Raw genomic sequence first — 11,196 nt, forward strand, 5'->3', positions numbered from 1 at the left:
TGGGAACATAAACAGATTGTTTTTCTTAACGGTTCCATGATAAAACATTCCTTTGAGGATTTTCAAAGAGAATCATTAATACTTAAAATTTTCACTGAATGGAAATAAGCTAATTTAGCCAGTACACCCTTGCATTATCCTTCATGCCCATATCTCCAGGGAGATATTTAATCTTTCCCCATTTATTTTTTTTAACTACAGTGAAAAGGCAAACCAGATATTCAAAGAACGGACCCAAAGCCGCGGACTTTGATTAAGATCCAAGCTGATATTATGAAAAACAGGATGGCGGTTCCTCAACAAATTAAAAATAGACTGACCATATGATCTAGCAATTCCACTTCTGGGTATCTACCCAGAGAAATGAAATCAGTATCATGAAGAGATATCCACCCCTTGTGTTTACTGCAGCATTATTCACAATCGCCAAGGTATGGGAGCAATCTAGGTGTCCATGAATGGGTTCATAAAATAAAATAAGACAAATCAGAGAGGGAGACAAACCATGAGAGACTCTTAACCCTAGGAAACAAACTAAAGGTTGCTGGAGGGGAGAGGGGTAGGGGGACGGGGTAACTGGGTGACGGGCATTAAGGTGGGCATGTGATAGAATGAACACTGGGTTCTATGCAACTGATGAATTACTGAACTCTACCTCTGGAACTAATAACATACTGTTAAGTAATTGATTTTAAATAAAATTAAATTAAAAAAAAAACATGCTGCATATACAATATCTACACAATGGAATAGTATTTTGCCTTTAAAAAGAAGACTCGTGGAAAAGAAAGTGGTTGTCATTTGCAACAACCTGGGTAAACCTGGAAGACCTTATGCTGAGTGAAATAAGCCAGGCATGGAAAGACCAATAGTGCACGATCTCACTTATATGTGGAATCTGAAAAAACCAAGCACATCGAAGCAAAGGAGAGAGTGGTGGTTGCCAGCAGCTGGGGTGAGGGTGGAGGGATAAGTTGGGGTGATGTTGGTCAAAGAGCACAGACCTTCAGGGATGCAGGATGAGCAATTTGGGGGGATCTAAGGTACGGCATGGTGACTACAGTTAATGATATCACGTTGCACGCTTGAATTTGCTGAGAGAGTGGATGTTAAATGTCCTCACCACAAAAAATTTAAAACATGTGTAACTGGGTGAGGTGATGCATGTGCTGATGACATTGTGGACACTATTTCATACTGTCGATGTACATCAAAGCATCACACTAAACACAGTAAACACACCCAAGTGTTATTTGTCCATTACACCTCAGTGAAGCTGCTGGAAAAGTCTGTAAAAGATGCAGGCTGAGACTTTATGCTCAGTGCCTCAACTGAGGTTATCCTCCCAACTTTCTTTATGCATCACTCTGCTCCTCTCAGAAGAGAGAGTGGACAGGGAGCATGTTTGTGGGCTAAGGAAGAAAAAGGGGAATCTTTGGCAAGTAGAGCATCCCTACCTCCTTCCACTGGGCTGGAAGGAACTTGACCACCTAACTCAACCAACCCCACAAGGAAGGCCCATCTGCTCCAGCCAAGCAGGACAAACAGGGATACATCCCTGCTGAGCGTGAGTATGAGCCACTGGCCTGTATCGATGCTCCTTGGGCAGCCCCAGAATGAACCTGGGTTGCCCATCAGCTTAGTGATGATTTGTGCTCTTCCCATGACCCCCATTGTAAAGCAAGGCTTGGAGGTCTGCTAAATTTTGGCCTCTCTTTCCATTCCGGGCTCGCTTCTGGGGAAGGGTGCTCATAAGCTGTGGAATGACCGATGGGCAGCTGTCGGCCAGAAGGGCTGAGAATGGAATGGAATGAGTCAACCTGAAGATGCGCTTTGCAGTGTCTGAATCCCAGGCCTGGAAGTCCATCACCTGACCTGGCTCCCCGAGGGCCTCCCTGCGGCCAAGCAGCCCGCTGGAGGGCCTTGGAAACAGCTGAAATAACAAGAAGGTTGGACAGACCTTTCTGGCAGAGGGCTCTGTTGGTTTTCCAGAGACAAAGCTTCTGATGAGCTGAGGCCAAAAAAGACAGCGGCACAGGGGGAGTGTGATCTCTGGCGGTGGATCACTGTTATTTTACCTGCCAAATCAGAGCGTGGTCATGTGCCCTCCAGGGCCCAGAGTCCCAGGGGGACCACCACGAGGGGCCTGGGTACCAGCTCCCCCGCATGTAGTCTGAACGGATGCCCCCACCACCCCGTGCCTTGTCATCCACCCAGCAAACGTGGACAGAGTGACCAGTCTCCGGCTGTGTGTACAGCAGTGAGCAGGGCACAAAAACCCTGCCCTCGTGCCGCTTACTTTCTGGGAGTGGATGGGAAGAAAGATGATGAGCAAAACGTCAGGGTGGGGAGAAAATTAAGGCAGGAAGCAGCTCATGAGATGCAAAGTAAAAGACTTCAGGGACAGCCTCATGGAGAAGGTCCTTCCAGAAGGTTCTGCAGGAGGAAGCAACGCAGCTAGGGGAAGTTGTGTGGGAAAGGAATGCCAGGCAGGGAATCCAGCGAGGCAAAGGGCTGGCACATGTGAGGAGCAGCAAAGAAGCCACTGTAAAAACAGTGGGGGGAGGAAGGGTGAGTTCCGACCTACATATACCAGAGTTCCTCCTCTGCTTTGCCACAGTGGCAGGCAAGAGAAGATGAGAAGTCAGGAGTCTGTGGCACCGGTGCAGGTGAGCCCAGGTGAGACACAGTGCAGAGGAAGCAGGCTCAGTGCCCGGCACTCAAAATTGAAGGAGGCGGCATTCCATCTTGGGGTCCACCTGCCCTCATGTGACTCTAAACAGTGAGCACATCCTTGAAGGTGTCCTCACCCAAATCCAGGTCCAAGTGGACAGGAGAATCCAGTTACCTTGAGAACCAAGACAAATTCAGGTTATTTAATGTCTATGTGTAATAAACATCCTTATGGGGGGAAAAAAATCCTTGTGGTCCCTTCCTTTGCCCTGAGACCCTAACATGTCAGTTTAGGGCTGCCCCAACTCGGAAAGATCGTTTTCTTTGAGCATATCTAGGGGGGAGGGTCTCAGTCTTAGCTCAACAGAAGAGGCAAAGGCATTTTTTTTCTGTTTCTTTTTCTTTCAGTTTTAGGGACACGTAATTGACATCCAGCACTATATACGTTTAAGGTATACAACATAATGACATGACTTACATATATTGTGAGATGATCACCCAAATAAGTCTAGTGAACATCCATCATTTACAAGAAAAAGAGAGAGAGAGAAATGGGTTTTTTCCTCGTGATGAAAACGTTTAGGATCTACTCTCTTAGCAACTTTCAAATATACATTGCAACAGTGCTAACTACAGTCATCACGGTGTACAGTAGATCCCCAACGCTTATATGTCTTGTCACTGGAGCAAGCCAGACCCTCTTGTTGGGAAGATTACTTCTGTGAAGCCAACAAGGCCAGGACACTCATCCACGTATGACATCCTGCCCAGCCAGCATTCGCTAGAACCACCTGTTGGAACTGTCACAGAAGGAAGCCATGTGGCAGGAGCCAATTTGGGAGAGCAAAGGTGGCATCATGCCATGCCTCTAAAAGCTCAGCAGCCCAGCAGAAATTATATCTGGGTCCTTGAACACATGTCAGAAGAACAGAGAAAGTTCTCTGCCCATCAGAGGATGGGGCTCTGAATGACATCCTTTCTCTAAAATTCTATCCTCCACTCGAGAAGAAATATCGTAAGAAATGTGGTGGAGCAGAAAGGATTCAAGGTCAATTACCTGATTCCACTCCTTCATCCACTCCCTGTTTGCTAAGTATTTAAGGACTTTTTACAAAGCAGTATTTACTTATCATTTATAATAAGTAAATTTTACGGAAGTTGTCAAACTTACAAAAGTTGAGAAACTCATGCGTCCCTAACCAGCATCAAGATTCAACAGCTATCCGCACACGGCCAGCCTGTTTTCATCTGTCTCCCCTTCTACTTCCCTTTCTCTGATCCTCCACAAGACACTGGATTATTTTGAAATAAACCTCAAATGTCACATAATTCCATCCGACATTATTTCTATATGTTTCTCTAAAAGATAAGAATTCTTTTAAAATATAACTGCAGCTCTCTTCGTAGCCACTTTTCAAAGTTAATGACAATTTGTTAGTATCATCAAATGAAATGAGTGTTTGAATTCTGCTGTCTCACCAATGTTTTATTTTTTTTCATTGTAAACATTTTTACAATTTTTTAAAAATTCTAATCAGGATCCACACAAAGTTCACCACGCATTTCATATGGTTCATGTGTCTCTTCTCTCTCTCTCTCTCTCTTTTTTAAGATTTTATTTATTTATTTATTCATGAGAGACACAGAGAGAGAGGCACAGACACAGGCAGAGGGGTAAGAGGTCTCCATGCAGGGAGCCCGATGTGCGACTCGATCCCAGGACCCCGGGATCACGACCTGAGCTGAAGGCAGATGCTCAACCACTGAGCCGCCCAGGCACCCATCTCTTCTCTTTTCATGTATAAGTTCCTCCTCTCTCTTCCCTGGAACATATTTGTAAATAAATTCGGTTGTTTGTCCCATAACATTTCTATTTTGGACTTGATTGCACCCATGGTGTGGTTTAAAATGTCCCCGAGCCCCCAATTCCCTGTTAACTGACTTGTAGATCTAATGGTGAGATCTGATCCAGGTTTGACTTTTTTTGGCAGGCCCACCTCCTACACCTGTCCTTCTCCCTGTCATGTTAAGATCGATCAGTGGTCCGTGTGGCAAACTTTCACTTTTCCCTGCATGAGAATTGGAAGCTTTCTACTAAATGCCACGTGCTATCTTTCCTATTTTTGCAGATTTATGATTTCCCAGGGTTTATTCCACCTCTATAATGAAACATGCGGGATTCTCTAATGAATGGAATATTCGTGTCCTCCCCAGATGTGTATGTTGAAGCCCTAACCACCATGTGATGGTATTGAGATGGGGCCTTTGGGGAGGGGATTGGGGCGGATGAAGTCGTGAGGGTGGGACACTCCCGATGGGACTAGTCCCTTTATAAGAAGAGACCGGAGGTACACTTGGGTAACTCAGTGATTGAGCGTCTGACTTCAGCTCAGGACATGGTCCTGGAGTTCCGGGATCGAGTCCCGCATCAAGATCCCCTGCATTAGGCCTGCTTCTCCCTCTGCCTCTCTCTGTGTCTCTCATGAACAAATAAATAAAAATCTTTAAAAGAAAAAAAAAGAAACTAGAGAGCTGGGTCTTTCTCTCTGACGGGTGACGGGTGAAGACACAGCAAGAAGGTGGCCTTCTGCAAGTCAGGAAAAGAGCCCTCTGCCAGGCACCAAATCAGCTGGCACCTTGATCTAAGCCTTCCCCGCCTCCAGAACTGCGACAAATACGGTTCTGTTGTGTAAGCCCCGCAGTGTGTGGTGTTTTGTTACGGCAGCCCGAGCCAACCAACACAGATTCCAGCTAAGCTCTAACCAAGAACCTCTGAGGCGGAGTTCAGGGCATAGGAAGTAAGGAGAGATCCAGTGAAGCAGTTACTGGGCAAATTTGCCTTTTGGAAATCGATTTGGGGGATGTGGTGACCTGTCTCCAGAAGAACGTGCACCCAGGATTCAGCATAGTCATTTCCTACCTGTGTGATTTTGGATACCTACCAAACAAACAAACAAACCCCCACCAAAACAAAACAGAAAAAATGAAAAACAAACTCTCTGCCTCAGTTTACCCACTTCCCTGAAAAACAAAGCCACAGTCAACTTCCTCCACCCCAAACACAACGCGAGGATGAAATAATCCAACACAAGTGTCTGCTGTCCATAAGTGTTCCGAAACATTGGCCACTGTTATCCCGCCCCTCTGTTGTGTTGAGAGAAACAGATGATCACAAATATGAGAACGCTTTGAAAAAGTTCTAGAAAGCCCAAAGCATCACTAAAATTGATATGAAGCAAAACTATTCTGAGGGTCGATGGTGAAATCTCGACTCCCTGTAGCCATTGGCCGTCTTGGCCATAACCGTTTGCCAGCGTGTCCTCCTCATAGATCCCGCAGCCATAAACACCAGGGTCGCAAATGGGCCAAAGAGAAAGAGAAGAGTCCTTCTGGTTTGTGTATTCAGAGCTCCAAACTGTAGTTCCTCGCCACACAGTCCCATGGTGGTCTGTGCGGTTTTGGCCAAACCTGAGCTAGGTCCTTGTGCCGGGGGAGACTCGGTGACAGTCGACATGGTCTTTGGAATACTCCACCTACCTGCCAGCAAATCTGGTTTTAGACAGTTTAACAGTAGGGGGTCAAGCCGAGACGCAGAGTGGGTGTGAAGGAAATCCCCCCCTTGGATGCCAACGAAAAGTGGGAGTCACATGTTAATATCAGAAATACGAAAAAAACAACAACAACAAAAAAAAAGATTTGCCCCTGGCCCTGGACTAGGTGCTCCAGCCAGAGAAGTCACAAGTCTAGGCTGTAAGGTGCATAAGGACAGGAATGTCTATGTGCTTTACGGGCTGCATAATCCTGGTACCCGGCCCAGAGGAAGTCCAATCAATATTTGCTGAATGAGGGACGCCTGGGTGGCTCAGCGGTTTAGCGCCTGCCTTCGACCCAGAGCATGATCCTGGAGTCCCGGGATCGAGTCCCACAGCGGGCTCCCTGCGTGGAGCCTGCTTCTCCCTCTGCCTGCATCTCTGCCTCTCTCTCTCTCTGTCTCTCATGAATAAATAAATAAAATATTTTAAAAAATATGTTTGCTGAACAAATGCATCAAACATGATCAACGATGGCCAAGCCCGCTCTGTCCCGCCCAGAAAGCTCAGCTCAGCCTCATCATGTCCCTAACCTCAGATGGCCTTTGTGAGCTCCGCTTCCTCCCTCGTAAAAGCGCACCTGTGGAAATGCTGCTTTAGGTAATGATGACACGTGTGTCCTGTCTTGTGAACTAGACAGTAAACAGTCGGAGAGGAGGGACGGCATTCTCTGGGGTGTGGTTTTGGGGCCTGGGAAACAACCACATTCATCAGGGCTCGTGAGTGGGCTGTGATGAGCAGAGATGGCCCAGATGGAAGAGCTATGGCTGTGGAAGGAAGGATGGACACTCCCTGCCTCCAGTTGCACCGCAGACTCCTACCAAGCATGTGGGCTCCCCCGAGGAGGCCAGAGCCCTCCACCAACCACGGCAGGACAGGGCCCCTCCTGGCCTCATGTCCATAGGGCAGCCTGGAGCAGACTTCCAGCTTCCAAGAACCATCCCCTGTCCCCCAGCCATCTGGAAATGAGCGGATGCACAGGTCCTAATGGGTTAAAATCGAAGCCTAACACTGTGTATTGTTCCAGGGAGCAGCAGGACAGGCTGTGCGTGTTTAGACAAGAAGGGGGGAGAGCCAGCATCTCCCTTTAGGCAAGAAACGTAGCAGGAGAGCAGGTTTTTATTCCTTGGCCTTGAGCAACATGGTGGGTGGAGCAACTCCAACAACCATCCAAAGAAAGCCTGATATAATCGGGGCAAAACCTAGTGGTCCCACACGCTTTCCAACACGGCCAATTAGACTTCGTGCCTGGCACCCGTGTCTTAAGCTTTTAACGCGGCAAGTACTCACTCCTGAAAGCAATGTGATGAAGATCACTTTATTCTGACGATCCTGATTTTTCTTTTGTGGTGAGGATCTTTACAACAGGCTTCAGACGGTCTTTAGAGACCTCCTCGAGGTGACATTCTCTCTTTTTAAGTAGTAAGAGGATGGCAAAACCAGAGGAGCAGTGACTATCAAGACTGAGAAGGCTAAGAACAAATATCAGGGTTGACATCAAGTAAAACTCCCTCCAGAGTTAACGAGACGTACCCAGTGATGCATCATCAACGCTGGGCTGAATGGTAACCAGGCATGATCGAGATCAGATCATCAGAGGCCATGGATGGGGAGGGGACCTTCTGGTTCCCAAACTCAGCACCTTTTGCTGTTCACTCCTTCCCCTCCTTGTCCCCCTTGCCAGTCCTTGTAAGGTCTTTCCTGGTTCTAGGTTTCTCTAGAGGACTCAGCCCTCCAGCCAAGAGTTAAGGAACCTCATCATGATCCAGGCACATCACTAACCTGCTAAGCTCCTTACACATGGTAACTCAGTTAACCTAGCAACACAACGTTAAGCCCCCCACATGACAGCCCTATGCAGTATTTTTTTTAAGATTTATTTATTTATTTATTTATTTATTTATTTATTTATTTATTTATTTATGATAGAGAGAGAGAGAGTCAGAGACACAGGAGGAGGGAGAAGCAGGCTCCATGCCAGGAGCCCAACGTGAGACTCGATCCCAGGACTCCAGGATCGTGCCCTGGGCCAAAGACAGGCGCTAAACCGCTGAGCCACCCAGGGATCCCCCCTAGGCAGTATTATTATCCCCCCTTTCACGGATGAGCTGACTGAGGTACACAGAGGTTCAGTAATTTGCTCAACTAGTCAAGAGCAGACCTGGGATTCAAGGTCTAGAGCCGATGCCCACGTGTGCTTTACATAGTACCTCTCAATTACACAGCCCCAAGCTGGCCTCACAAGGCTCACTGTGGTGACTCTCAGGTTTGTTTTCTCACCCCAAGGAGAATTTATCCAAGAGGGTGGGGACCACAGCTTTCTTGTCCTACAGTGGCCTGCAGATTTTTTTGCTTGGGTATCCTCTAAAGACTTTGGAAAAAACAATAAACCCTCTCGGGGTCAGTCAGCACAGGCCGCTGTTAACAAAACGCCAGAGACTGGGTGACTTATACAATAGAAATCCATTTTCCAACAGTTCTAGTGGCTGGAAGCCTGGGATTGGAAGCCCAGCACGGTTGGGGGAGGGCTCTGTTTCTGGCTTGCAGACATCTGCCTTCTCACTGTGTCCCCCAAGGCTGTGTTCTTTTAAGGTCACTAATTCCATCCTTGGGGCCCCACCCTCATGGCCTCATCTAACCTAATCACTTCCCAGAGACTCATCTCCAAATACTATCACATTGGAGTTTGGGTTTCAATATCTGAATTTGGGGGCTGCTGGGGGCCCACATTCAGTCCATACCATGCAGTGTTTTTGTTTTTAAATTTTTATTTTTTTATTTTAGAGAGAGAGAGAGAGAGAGAGAGAGAGAGAATGAGCGGCCGGGGGGGGGGCAGAGAAAGAAGGAGAAGCAGACTCCCCGCTGAGCAGGGAGCCCAATGTGGGGCTCAATCCCAGGACCCCAGGATTATGACTTGAGCCGAAAGTAGATGCTTAGCCAACTGAGCCACCCAGGCGCCCCCACCCTCATGCAGTTTTAAGTTATGTTCAATGTTTCATGTTAGCTGCAAAAGATATTGTTTCAATTGTATCTGTAAATGTTTGTTTTTTACTTTTACAGTAAATGGTTTTTACTTTTACAGTAAAACGATTTCATTTTTTTTTCAGTAAAACTATTTTAAACCACTCTTTCAAATGTATCCAGCGTAAGATAAACATCAGAGTAATAGAAAAACCATCATCACTCATTTAAAAATTACATGGGAACACTTCTCATTAGGTCAGAAATTTCCTATCGTTTCATTTTTCTCTTTTTCAAAACTGTATTTCCATTCTATCTCAATACGATATACTTGTATGTTCAAAATTATTTAATGAAAAAAATTACTTAATGATCCTAGGTCTCTGAACACAGATTTTGTGTACTAATTGAAATTTTGTTATTTACATCTCAAGGTCAAAAAAATCCCTTCTGGGTTGAATGATTATCACAATTATTACTATAAGTGATCATTTATCATCGAACAACATATGTGGTATATCTGGACAAGCTATTACTACTGCCAAAGCATCTTTACAAGATGGACTGGGGGATGGGACATACTACTTGAACAAAGAGGCCTCCCTGACACAGTATTTCAATGCTCCCCCCAGAGATGTTTTCAGCTGGAACAGTGCACCGTGGTGAGATCCTGGCTCTGGTTATGCTGGAGAAGCCAACCATGCAAGACTAACCCAGCGCTAGGCCTGCCCCACAGTGGGTTCTCAGACAAATTGGCTTTCGCAGAGAGCTCATGTTCTGAAACCCGACTGCCCTAAAACTATCTGTGCCTCAGGTCCCTTGGCAAATCTGCACAGACACACACACACACACACACACACACACACACCCTGGGAGAATGCGTTCTCATTTGAAGCGTTCTGCCTTCCCTCAAACTGTTAAATGTGGGGGTTAGAGGAGGCTCCCCAACCCACAAGATAAGCCCAACACATCTACCTGGAATTTCTACACGGAAGTTTGTGGGTTTCTCTGCTGTCTGGAGAAGCAGATATTAACGTTTTCAAGCAATAATTTGCTTCAAATACACATGGTTCCCATTCCCCACCCTCACTCCCACCCCACCACCTGGCACAGGCCCTCAGGTGAGATAGTGGGTGGTGGTGCAGAAACAGGAAGGGGGGGTGAATGGGGGGGGGGTGACCAACACCTCCTCATAGGAATCCCCTCAAATGCTGCCCCTCTTCATGGCTGCTCCGAAGACCCAGACCCTTAAAAGCAGGCTGCTCCTCTCTGAGGTCCACACAGGATTCCTTTCAGTCTACTTACCCAAGTTTAAGTTCTCACGGGCTGGTAAATGCAGTGAGCTTATTTGCAAGCCAGGGTCATATCTGCCTAGCAACCCAACATGAAGACTAGAAGGGCTATAAACGTAGACAGAGAACAGGCTGGCCAACTTTGCACAAAGGAATCTGTTCTCATGCAAATGACCCAAAGCAAGATGGCTAGAAAGAGAGAGCAGAGGGGATAGCCTCAGGAGCCAATTTATTTCCCCAGAAGATGTTGAGGGACTTTTAAGGGCATCATCACAGCCTTGCCCACTGTAAATGAAGCACCGGAGGGGCTCTGCTGCCACTGGGCTTATGGCAGACACAAGAGAAGATACTAAAAGGGGAGCTGAACCCTAAACTTCAAATCCTGATTTTTCTGGTTCTGTCGTCCAGACTCCAAGGGTTCTTTTGTTCGCATTTAGAACTAAACAGAGTTAGTTTTGTTTGGGGGGGTTTTGATTAGCATGGTAATGCAGTGCTTTCCCTCTCTTTGCTTTCTCGGGAGGAGTGAAAAAAGCAGGGGTTTTCACGCTTGGTCTCACTAGGAAAGGGACCAAGGTGGAGCCAGCCTCTAACCAGGGCGAGCAAAAGTCACTGGCTTGTGGCTGGCAAGACCGGAGAGAGACTGGGTTTCCAACCTCCTCTCTGTTCCCCAAATGCAGGTG

Source organism: Canis lupus, chromosome 9 (assembly GCF_011100685.1).
Source record: "Canis lupus familiaris isolate Mischka breed German Shepherd chromosome 9, alternate assembly UU_Cfam_GSD_1.0, whole genome shotgun sequence".
NCBI classification, from domain to species: Eukaryota; Metazoa; Chordata; class Mammalia; order Carnivora; family Canidae; genus Canis; species Canis lupus.